This window comes from Vulpes vulpes, chromosome X (genome assembly GCF_048418805.1).
Source record: "Vulpes vulpes isolate BD-2025 chromosome X, VulVul3, whole genome shotgun sequence".
Taxonomy (NCBI): Eukaryota; Metazoa; Chordata; class Mammalia; order Carnivora; family Canidae; genus Vulpes; species Vulpes vulpes.
The window spans coordinates 83,769,759-83,782,969 of NC_132796.1; the positions used below are offsets into that span (position 1 = coordinate 83,769,759).

At 36.5% G+C, this 13,211-nt stretch overlaps 1 pseudogene; it reads left to right on the plus strand.

The window, feature by feature from the left end:
• Window positions 1-4,814: 4,814 nt before the first annotated feature.
• Window positions 4,815-5,574, plus strand: LOC112908429 (14-3-3 protein epsilon pseudogene; annotated as a pseudogene).
• Window positions 5,575-13,211: the final 7,637 nt, after the last annotated feature.

Here is a 13,211-nt window from a genome sequence, read left to right on the forward strand (position 1 = left end):
GGAGTTCAAGAGAAGATGCTCATTATATGAAACCTAACTTCCAGAACATTTAAAAATGCACTTTAAAAATTACAATTTTTATTTTCTATGCATTTCCAGGTTAGAAAGTGCATTTAATGTTAATAAGAGACCTGTTAGATAGGAAATGTACTTATTATATTGTAATTTTACAAATGAAAGATCTGAGAACCCAATAGGTATACAGCTTACCCTAAGTAATCCAGTTAGCAAGTGGCGGGCGGGCATTGGGGAAAAATGTGGTTTTTCTCCCCCCTAAGTCAACTGCTGTCTCAATGTGTAAAACAGTCATGAGTTTGGAAGAATTAAAATACAAGTATAAAAGGGGGAAAAATTGTAACTGGGGATGAATAATTTGTTATTTATAATCACCATGCAATTTCTATGGAGAGCTGATCCTAAGGTCAGCCCTTTGTTACCAGAGTTGCATTATAATTGTGAAGTTAAAAGAATAAGAAAAAACTGAATTGCTCTGCTGCACAGGAAAAGGGAGACCTGTTGGAGGTGTGGCATACTTGATTTGGTAGGCCCAAGCCAACAAGGTAGCCCAGTGGAAAGCTGGGTCTGAGGGATGAGGGTGCTGGTGGTTGAAGAACTTTAGAGGGACAACAGAGATACCTCATTGATACTTTCTTAGAATTTTGCTTTTGGGTGTAATGTAAAACTAACCTCCACTCCCCAAACAAATCATCAGCAAAATATCAGTTTATTAATACTGCTGGTAGAGTGAATTCTCTATCAGGGTATAGAAAATGACAAGATATATTACAAGTTAGTTAGAATTGTTTCTGTCTTCACCCCGTTGTATCTGGGTTACAAAAGAGCGAATTGCCATCCTAATCTTCACAGACAATTAAGGGTACTCTTTAATGATCTTTGTGTGTTCACAGATGCAAATGCTATGAATTCCGATATGGCGGAGCAGCTGATAGAAGGAAGGAAGGCAGGCTGAGTGGGGCGTGCATGCATCTTCCAAATGGGACTGCCTCAACTCAGACCTGACAGATGGCTTCAGTGAAGAAATGAGTATCAGCAGATCTGATTTTTTTTTCCAAAAAGAGAAAAAAAATTACAAAACAACTGCTGGTCTGAAATATTATGTGGACTTTTTGGATTTTAAAATATCTACCATATTTTAAATACACAATGAAATAAGCAAACATCAAACACTGTGTTGGCCAAGCAAAGCAATATACAAGCTGGGTATGCCTCTGAACCACCTGCTTCCAACTTCTGGTGCCAGGATTCCTCTTCTTCCACATGCTACAAATGAAGTTGACTTCATGTATACTATTATATATACATCCTAAACACCCCCAACTAGGGTTTTCATAAGAAATCGTATGACCTTGGGAGAGTATCTGTCTTCTCTGTGCTTCTGTTTCCTAATCTACAAAGTGGGAAAAATCATTGTCCTTACCTCATAGGATTGTTGTAAGGATTCAATGTATTAATGCATCCTTCTCTTCGTTCAATTCTCAGTTGTCTTCTTTTATAATCACTCAAAGTCTGTATTTAGCTCTATCTACCTAGTTAATCTCTAACCAACTATGACATCACTCACCAATAGTGGCATTGCCCAAAAAGGAAGTTTTCTCTATATATTTTCTTTTAGTCCCTAGCCCTAATCAATATCCAAGTTATGTTTTTGACCAGTACCATGTCTCTCCAAATTTACTTAAGGCCACAGGTACATTTCTTTCCTTTTGCAGGGGTGGGAGGGTATGGAAAGGCAGAAGAAGGAGAGAATCTTAAGCATGCTCCAAGCCCAGTGCTGACCCTGACTCAAGGGTGTATCTCACTCTCCGCAGATCATGACCTGAGTCATGACGAAAATCAAGGGTCAGGTACTTAACCAACTGAGCCACCCAGGCGCCTCACCACAGGAACATTTCTAACTGAACTCTAGTAAGATATTCCTTGCCAGTGTTCCTACTATATAATGCTGGGCAGGTGGGCTTTTTACTGGCACTGTTTTAATCTCACTGGTTTTGTCCTAAAAGTTCTGTATTCACTCTTCATCCACTACTTATGACCAAGCCAATTTTGTTATCAATTTTTTTTTGTTTACAAAAATAAATGCTTAGAAAAATTCAAATAATGTGAAAAACTAAAACATGATTTTTTTTATTTTTTTTATTTTATTTATTTATTTATTTTTTTTTTGTTTTTTTTTTTCATGATTTTTTTTAAAACCAGTGAAATCCTCACAAGATAAAACTACCACATTTTACATGCTGTTTCACAATGTGCTTTTTTCATGCATCATTGTGTTGTGGACATTTTCTCTAGTCAATCAATTTTATTCACTAAACAAAAGTGGCATCATTTGTAAATAGCTTCCTAACATTCTCTTATGTGGAAAACTCATGACTTAATTAACCAAATATCTATGGATGGGCATTTACATTATTCTCATTTTTTTTGCATTTATAAGCAAGGCAAAGACAACTATTTTTATACATGTCTTTCTTTTTTATGATGATTTAATGATGATATATTTCTAGTACAGGCATTTCCTGAGTATATATATATATATATATATACACATAGAAATTTTATACTTATTGGTAGATAACTTTCTGGAATATTTTACTATTTTGGAACTTGAAGAGGCCAAGAATGTGTGTTCATTTTCCTACATGCTCACCAATACTGGATATTTCAATTTTCTCTTTAATTCTTTCACTTTTGTTAGGCTCACAAAAGCAAATGATATCTCATTGTTGGTTTTCTGTTTGTCTGTCTGTTTGCATTTCTTTGGTCAAAGAGCTTTTCATACATTTATTGACAGATTTTTGTTTTTGTTTATGAATTGTCTGTTGCTGCTTTTTGCAAACATTTCTATCAGAACATTCATTCTTTTTCTTATTAATTTATAAGGACTCATTTTTAAAAATAATTATTCATTTATTTGGTGGGGGACAGAGGGAGAGGGAGAGAAAAACCCAAACCGACTCTGTGCTGAGCACTGAGCCCAACATGAGGCTTAATCTCACGACCCTGAGATCATGACCTGAGCTGAAACCAAGAGTAGGGTGTGTAACCTACTGCACAACCCAGGCATCCCTAAAAGGACCCTTTTTATATAAACCCTTTGACAGAAATACTGCAAATATTTATGCAGATATTTCCCTGTTTGTCAATTTGCCACCAATTTCTAGTAGGTTGCTGAGGAACGGTGATAGTAATTAGTAAAACTGTTATGTAGCCTTCACTATGTGCCAGGCTATGTTCTAAGTTAATTGCATGTGTTAGCTCACATAATCCTGTCTACAAACCTAGTATTATTATTCCTATTTTCAGATGAGGAAACTGAGATATAGAGCAGGTCTGTGACTTGACCAAGGTTCTACAACTAGTGCTTCTGCCGGGATTTGAAACACTGTCATCTGGCAACATCCCATGCTCTTAATCACTGCCAAAGGCCAATAAAGTCAGATACCAGCTAAAGTGGTAAGGATAGATTTTATTGAGTAATACTATTACAATACAGAAAAGAGTTCAACATGAACTAAATTCAACTTCAATTTGTGCAAAAGTGACTGAGTAGAAGCCAAACACAACAGAGTATATACTGTATTCTTCAATTTATATACAATTTTAAAACAGGCAAAATTAATAAGAGATGTTGGATGTCAAAATAATGGTTACATTTGGAGAGGAGGTGGGTAAAAGAGGTGATTCTGGGGTCCTGGTAATAATGTATTTCTTAATCTGGGTGATTTTATAAGTATGTTCATTGTGTATAAAATTCATTAAATCATGTAAACATTATTTATGTACTTTTAAGTACACATATGTGTAAACACGTATAAACAATTACGTTTATATTAATTAGTATTAATATAGTATTATCTAATAGATCAATATTGTAATAATTATTTATAAAAGAGAATATTCCAGAAATTTATCAAGTTAAGGATTTTGGTATTTAAAAAATCCTGAACCTGGGACGCCTGGGTGGCTCAGCGGTTGAGCATTTGCCTTCAGCTCAGGGCATGATCCCACGGTCCCGGGATTGAGTCCCACATCGGGCTCCCTGCATGGAGCCTGCTTCTCCATCTGCCTATATCTCTGCTTGACTCTCTCTGTGTGTCTCTCATGAATAAATAAATAAAATCTTTAAAAAAAAACAAGTATATGTATACAAATATATGTATATATATAAATATATAGTTCATAAAATTTTCTGATATTACTTTTATATTTGGCATCTGGTATTGTTGAAAATATAAGAATAGCCTAATCATTTTTTCCCTTAGTAGATGACTATAGGAGACACTTAGTTGCCTATGTATTAGCCAATTCCCTTTTACTTCTTACTTGCCATCAGAGTCCATTGTTAATAACAGAGCATGAAAATGTCAGGTACTCACTTCCATAGCCTCCCTTATAGCTATAGGATAATGGTAATATGGCCTTGTTCTAACTCAATAGATATAAGGATATTTAGCTAGATTGTTCTAAGAAATTCCTTGGGGCACCTGGGTGGCTCAGTTGGTTGAGCGTCAGACTCTTGATTTCGTTTCAGGTCATGATTTCAGGGTCAAGGAATCAAGTTCCACATTGGGCTCTGAGCTCAGTGCAGAGTCAGGAATTCTCTCCCTTTCCATCTGCCCCCCACCCTCACCCTGCTACTCACACACATGCATACACACTCTCTCTTTATAATACTAATAATAAAAAAGATCTTCCTCACTAGTAAATGGAGACAGAGGTGTGGAGAGAGAGGCTGAGTCGAGATGCTATCTGCTTCCATCTGTCACACAGACCCCACTGGAGCTGCCACCACTATGGATGCTCATGAAGATCTGGTGTACCAGGTAAAGCTGGCCAAGCAATCTTTGTGATAGGATGAAATGGTAAAATTAATAAAGAAAGTAGCAGGGATGAATGTTAAGATGACACTCAAAGAATGAACCCTTCTATCTGTTGCATACAAACATGTGATTGGAGCTAGCTAGAAGATCCTCTTGGAGACTAATCAGTAGCATTGAACAGGTAGAAGAAAACAAGGAAGGAGTAGACAAACTGAAAATAATTCAGGAATATTGGCAAGTGGTTGAGATTGAGCTAGGGTTGGTCTTTTATGACAGTTTGGAAACATTGGACAAACACTTCGTTCCAGTGGCTAATACTGGAGAGTCCAAGGTTTTCTATAATAAAATGAAAGGGCACTATTATAGGCATCTGGCTGAATTCCCTATAGGAAGGAGGCTGTGGAGAACAACCTAGTTGCTTTAAAGCCACTAATGATATTGCGGCTGTAAAACTTGGGCCACCACATCTCACTCACTTAGGTCTTGCTCTCAATTTTTCTGTATTCTACTGTGAAATTCTTAATTCCTCTGACCATGCCTGCAGTTTGGCCAACGTGGCTTTTGGTGATGCAGTTACAGAAATGAATATGTTAAGTGAAGGAAACTCTAGAACTCTATACTTATGATGCAGTTGTCACGTGATAATCTGACACTGTGGATTTCAGACATGCAGGGTGATGGGAAAGAGCAGAATAAAGAATTTCTGCAGGATACAGAAAATGAAAATCAATGAGACCTAAAAGCCAACAAGAGAAACCATCTCTGACCTCCCTACTCCTTCTCATCCCCTCCCCGCGACTGCCCTGTTGCCTTTGGAAATTCCCCACTGTCACTGAGGAACCCCAAATCTGACTTTTACATTTGATCTCAGAATTTAGGTTTCTGCCCTGCTGGGTTTTTAAAAACATTTTTTCAAAAATTCTTAAAGGCAAGAATGCACGTTGGTGCGTTTTACTGGTTCCAGTTTTTCGGCTCTTTAAGACACTCGCAGAACTGCACAGAAACTTTTTTCAGCATTACTGTATTATCTTCTGCCAGATGGGGCAAGATCACCATTAGGAATGGAAATTAAATTCAAAAGCCATTTAACTCCTAGGTAATGCAAGCATCTAAGAGAGAGGTTAATCACACTATGGAGGTACAAGTGGTATCATTTTTCCTTTCTTTAAGTAGTTAAATCAAATTTTATGTCAATGCTTAAAATTAATTGGGTGTTAGCTTGAGGTGGTTAAGGTTGTTTGGGAGTTTGTTGTTATGAATTTGTTGTAAAAAGTGCTTTCAGATGGGACGCCTGGTTGGCTCAGTGGTTGAGCATCTACCTTCGGCTCAGGTTGTGATCTCCGAGTACTGGGATCGAGTCCTGCATCAGGTTCCCCTTGGGGAGCCTGCTTTTCCCTCTGCCTATGTCTCTACCTCCACCTCTGTGTCTCTCATGAATAAATAAATAAAATCTTTTTAAAAAGTGCTTCAGATTCTCCTGAAATGTTGCTGAAAAGCATGATGCTGGTAACAGGTCAACAGTTATTGAATCTTATTCTTGCCTCTTTTTTACTCTTCCTCTAAGGCAGGTTAGCACTGAAGGTGATATGGAAATGTCTGCATGGGTATTCAATTCTTTGTTGTTGTTTTTTTTCTCTTTCTCTGGCACGTGCCTTCCCCCACTTCACTTCCTCAACATTTTTTGTTCAGTGTGTGTAACTTGAAGCTCATTTGTACTATGGGATATCTGCCTCGAGCCACAGATACAGAATCTGTATTGTTCTCACCTCAACACAACATGGATGTAGCATTAAAATTAAATAAAACAAACCTGAATGAAAAATTCCCAATATTATTGCACCTCCATCCTTTGTACTGCTAAAATAAAACCTCTAGTCAAATAAACAGCTAAATAGATTGGTGATAGATGGATAAGTAGATAGATAGACACACAATGAGGAGAAATATCTACCCTTTATTTCTATTTTTGGCTAATAGCTGTGTAAGGACTTGAGACATGGCACAATAGTCATGTTGACCATGAGAGAAAAAGCTGAATACAAAAGTCTTCATGCTAAGGATGGTGATGTGGAAAGTTATAAAGAGCCTAGATCCTTGTGGACATTGCTTAGCCACTGTACCAATTTGGGAACAACTTCTTTTGGACTTCTTCTAGTGTCAGGAAAACAAAAACAGAACAAAAATAGAAACACTAAATTTTAAGCCACTTTAAACCATTCATTCTTTGACTTGTAGCCAAAAATATCTCCATACTATAGTGGTCTTCTTCTTATATCTGGGTATCTGTAACAATCCTTCTCCATCTCCAAAGTTAAATAATGAGGAATACCTCTGTGTTGTTTTATCATTATAAACTTTTCTTGAAATAACGAATCCTTTTGATTTACAGACTCAAGACTTCTGTCATTTCTGGAAGATTTTCTTCTTTTATACTGGTCAATATTTTGTCGTTGTTGCTCTATTTTTTTCTTTTTATCAGGCATATCAGTTATTCAGATTTTGAATCCCCATTTTATGAGTATTTACCCTATTTTGCTCATAGTGGGTTTTCTTCTTTACCCTTTTTAGCATTATCTGTTATGCACTCATGCCTGTCTTCCATTCTAGTTTTTACCAATAAAAAAACAGCAACAATTTTCTACTTTAATCGCATTTTAATGCTAGGTGATACTATTATAGTTCCTCAATTTGTTTCTTGGCTGACATCATACTCTTAGCTGCCCATCCAATTTGAAAAATAGCAGTGAGGATTTTTTTTTTATTCTTTCTTGTCCTTGTATCCCACCAAATTACATTGATCTCTCTATAGTTGATTCTTAGTGTATATTTTTTTTAATTTAAATTTTGTTAGTGAACATACAGTGCAATATTGGTTTTTGGAGTAGAATTCAGTGATTCATCACTTACATACAACACCCAGTGCTCTCTTTAATGCCCATCACCTATCCAGCCTATCACCCACCAACTTCCCCTCTATCAACCCTCACTTTGCTCTCTATCATTAAGAGTCACTTGTGGGGATGCCTGGGTGGCTCAGCGGTTGAGTATCTACCTTCGGCTCAGGGTGTGATCCGAGAGTACTGGGATTGAGTCCTGCATCGGGCTCCCTGCATAGAGCCTGCTTTTCCTTCTGCTTGTGTCTCTGCCTCTCTCTCTCTCTGTGTCTCTCATGAATAAATAAATAAAATATTTTAAAAAAAAAGTCACTTGTGGCTTGTTTTCCTCTCTCTTTTTTTCCTTTTCCCTCTTCCCTTTTCCCTCATCTGTTTACTTTCTTAAATTCCTTTAGTGTATACTTTTAACTTCCTCCAAAATATTATCTGTGTGATATTCCTCCAAGTTATGTTATATGACCAGGATACTGTCTTAATTTCAATGATACCTTAATTTTGTTTACCCTTTTCATGTCCCCCTTGGGAAGAAGTGATACTATAAAACCTAAATTTATACCACTTTCATTTTTTTTAAGATTTATTTATTTGAGAGAGAGTGTGCATGTGTGAGTATGTGCAGGTGCCCAGGAGGTGGGGCAGAGAGAGGGAGGGAAGCAGACTCCCCACTGAGTGCAGAGCCTGACCTGGGGCTGGATCTCAAGGACCCCAAGATCATGATCTGAGTGGAAATCGAGAGTCAGAAGCTTCACCAACTGAGCCACCCAAGAAACTCTATCCCACTTTCATTCTTAAAACATACTACTCTCTGCTTTGGTTATTTTATGGTCATAATTTGTCTTTTGTCCATAAAGTAAAGTTTTCTTGGCTACCACCTAAGGACATTCCAATCTTTGAATGTTGCTTTCACATGCCATCTTTACACTAAGTAATTCTCAGAAAGAAAAACAAAAGATGTGAAACAAAAAAGGAATATGAATTATTTAGTCATGTGATATATTTTATTATGAAATTTCCTCAGCTTTTTATGACTTTGAAATTGGTATTTTTATAATTTCATATGATAGTATGAATAGCCTGTATTCTTGTCCATTTTTATGTTTCTGTCTTTGTTCACATCATTGAATGATTTATGGGGTGATGGTTAGTAGACCAATATATCTGAAACTCATGACCAAAACAAATACATTGTTTATTTCATAGTCACCTTATGAGACCATACACATACTCTAACTTTATTGACATCCCTGCAAATCTGGGTGCATTTCAATTTTGGTAGCTGCCATCAGCGCCAGTTGATGTATCACACAAGAAAATAACTTTCATTATCTTATAATTACACTTCAATTTAGATCCTAAACAGTAATGTGAAATTTGTCTTCTAATCTCTTTTTCTAGACTTGACTTTTGAAGGCAATTTACACCTTCATGTTTTGTACTCCTATTTATGCTCATTTATTCTCCTCTGCCATCTAAGGCAGTGTTTTTAAGATAAGTGCTTTAATCATAAGAGCAAACAATATCATATGCCATGCTGTGGAAACTAATGTAAATCACAAATATAAATTTTTAATGTTAAAAAATTTTTATTTCTGCATTAATGGTGTGCTATGTCATATAACAAGAGTGTTCCTTGAACAGAGAACAGTGTTTTTTGTTTTGTTTTATTTTGTTCTGAGTTCCATACCAAAGAAAGTATGCATCAAGGGAGAAATTTTCACATTTGTATCTTAAGTTGCAGATTTTTATGTTCCATTTGAAATATACTTAGAATATAAGCCAGCATCCCAAACACTGAATTTTTTATTGTGCTTAATGAGTCTTCCTTCCTTCCTTCCTACTCTCCTTCCTTCCTTCCTTCCTTCCTTCCTTCCTTCCTTCCTTCCTTCCTTCCTTCCTTTCTTCCTCCCTTTTTCTCACTTTTTTTAAGGTATCAGTAAATTCATTGTAGATATTTCTTGGAAATAACAGACGGTTGTGCCATCATAAATTAATCTTCTGGTTTGAAGATGTGAAAATAAAAATAGTTTGCACTTCTGGATTGTAAGAGCAGACAAGACACAGTAGAAAATTTGTATATATATTTTGACTATGATTAGGAAAATCAATCATAGGAAAATCAATCAAAATCAATCATTGAGGGCAGCCCTCAATGGCTTAGGGGTTTAGCGCCGCCTTCGGCCCAGGGTGTGATCCTGGAGACCCAGGATTGAGTCCCATGTCTGGATCCCTGCATGGAGCCTACTTCTCCCTCTGCCTGTGTCTCTGCCTTTCTCTCTCTCTCTCTCTCTCTCTCTCTGTCTCTAATAAATAAATAAAATCTTAAAAAAAAAATCAATCATTGGTTCTTGACTGTTAAGGTGACAACAGTGACCCAGATAGGCTAAAGTTCAAAGCCAGTGGGGAAAGAATAGGAGAAAAGGTAGAATGGGGATGATTTGCTGACATCACTATAAAACCAATTCCTGAGAAGGATAATCAATAGCTTTAAATTAAAGTGTTCAATCAAACATGGTTAACTTGTGCTTTATCTTGGCTGGCAATGGAGTCCTAAGGAATCTGATCTACTGTGAAAAGTCACGGAAACAGGAGGCTTCAGAAAGCGAGATTGGCAATTTCAGATTTATTGCAGCACTATGTGTTTGTAGGTGTTATATCAAATTTTGAGCAAGGCTCTGGGCAGGTGGAGGAAATATAGACAAAAGTAGTTGATGATACATGGAAAGTTTTTCAAGGCCCCAAACATACTCTGTTTTCCAGTATTCAGGATCCAGACAAGGCTTCAGTTACAGTGAACAGATTAACAATCAGAAACCAAGACCTAACTCAATAGCACAAATTGTACATATATGTGGTTTACAGAGAAATTGGGGGATATCAGACATTTGACTTATAGCAACAGGATTAATTCAAAATCTGTGTGCACTTTTCCCTGGTTGTGTATGGCTTCAGAGCCTACAGTAGGAAGATGTGAGTGCCTGCAGATGAGATACTAAAAAAGGATTATAAAAGGAGCTAGTTTTCTTGGAGATTAAAGATCCCCCTTTTTTATATCTTACAGATTGTATCTTACAGATTTTATCACTATGCCCAGCCATTAGTAGGTGGCTCTTGAACTGGAGAATATCTGGCTTTAATAAAGAGATTGAGGAATATCAGATATTTGACTTATAGCAACAGGAATCATTCAGAATCTTATGTACACCTTTCCTTGGTCTTGTGAAATGTAAGGGAAGCAAGGGAGAGAGAAGGGACAGCAGGGGACTGCTTGAGAACAAAAACAGAAGGGATAGAGAGATGGGGCAAACAGAGGACCAACTTGATGTCCTTCACCACTTTGCTAGAGATTACTTTGAAAACAGAGATGAGGGATCAACTGGTTTGGTAAAAGCCCAATTAGCCCCTCAATTCCCAGTGAGAGTTATCAAACATTCAGAGATAGGGAGGCCACATCAAAATGAAAAATCTCCAAAGAAAAAATTTACTTCATTTATAGTTTGGCCTCTGGCCAGCCTTGTAAAGAAGTATTGCACAGAAAATACTATTTCATTTAAGCCTTACCATGTTATGCTCTGTATGAAGTCAGATATTCATTTTAGAGCTTTTTCTCTATGTTCATACTCATTCCATTGCTTCCTGGACATTGACATTAAATTAACAATATTATAAATTCCTACAGTACGGTTACCAACTCCTCCTCCAGTGTAAAGGGCACCTAATCCAGTCAAAAATCTTAGGAAAACTCCTAAAAGTTGATGCAAATTCCTTTTTAGGAATGCAGACGTAATATTGGAGAAAGAAGACCTTTTTGAGCTTTTTAGAAGCACAGCATAGAGGCAGTTACCTAGCCTACAACATTGGTCATGACAGTGTACTCAAATACAACTCAAAAACATCAAGAAAATGTTTCTGCTAGACTTATAGATATAAATGTAAAATACAAATGTAAAAAGTTGGAGATGGAGAACTGGCGAATAGCTTATTGCCATTCTATAAATAACAGCATCAGCTTCTCCATTGAAGAAAACATTTCTTTTACTCTGGCATTTATGAAAAATGAATGACTTCTGTATATGCTGATATATTTTAGTAGCTTACCTTCTGCCATCCACTGATGTCTAATTGGACTGTTGGCACTAATGCTATTACTGTTGGCTCCTATGTTACTATGCTTTCTGATTAAAACTCAAGCTGAAAGAAAAATATTAAGAATAGCAGACCATATTATTATAGTGCTTTTAAAGTTTTCAATGCCTGTCCTTATCTACCAACTTCATTTTCTTTTCAAAACAACTCTGCCAGTTAAGTAGAGTGCGTATAATCCACATTTTATAGATAAGGAAATGGAAGCACAGAAGCTGTGACTTGTGCATAATTGCATAGCTAATTAGTGGCAGAACTGGCCTGGGTGTTCATATCTTCCTGTTGTACACCATGCTGTTTCTATTACAAACAAATAAAACTGGAGGGAAAATGAAAGAAAACTATTAGTTTTCATTTTCTCTTTCCTTCTGAAACAGAAGTAGTCATCATAATAATACCTATAAATCAGTGTTTTGGGACTACTCCTGTCCATCCAGCAAGAAGGATACAGTAAACACCTACTATTTATCTGACATGGGGATAAAAAGAATAGGTAGCTATCCAATAATAAGATAATTGAATTTTCCTTTAAACTAGTTGTAATTGTTACAACAAAGGTTCTACCTATATTTATTATACTGTAAATAACAGCTAACATTATTTGTTATATGGTAGAGTATTTTACTTTAAAAATACTTCCCTATATACAGTATGATATAAATGTGTGTACAAATTAAGACAACTTCACTGTAGGGACAGTTATTTAGCATCTGAAATAACTTAGGTAGGAATCCACAAAACAGAAATAATTATTTAGCATTTCCAATATTATTGTCAAAATCAATACATAGAACTTGCAATTAAAATAAGAGATGTTAGAGATGTTAATATGTTTCATTACTAGAGAGATGGCTGGTTAGAAAGACTGTACAGGTCCTGCTATGCCTAGAAGAAGCAGGTATAAGAATCTGACAATACCAACAGCCTATGATCTTCTGTGCAGAGTTCAATATCTAGATCCGCATTCCCTGTGGATTCCCTGTCCCTCCTCTTCTGCCCCCTGATGAGACTACCCCATGGGCTGTTCTTGCTGGAGGAATATCATTGTATCTACCCCAGACTAAACCTTTCCTACAAAGTGTCATTCTGTGTACCTCAGTGCAGAGTGGAAATTCACTTCAGCTACGTGGAGTCATAAATGTTTTTGTGCTTACAAATATTTGTACATATGACAGAATTTGGTCAAAGACCTATTTTCAATGAAGCATACCATAGAGTGGTGAGGTTTTGTGGTAGGAACTGCATAGCCTCTGACACTTTCTAATTACCAAAGGCTCCCTTTATTTACCAAGAGGACTTGACAATTGTTAAAGGGTGAAATTGCCAATGGGCTCTT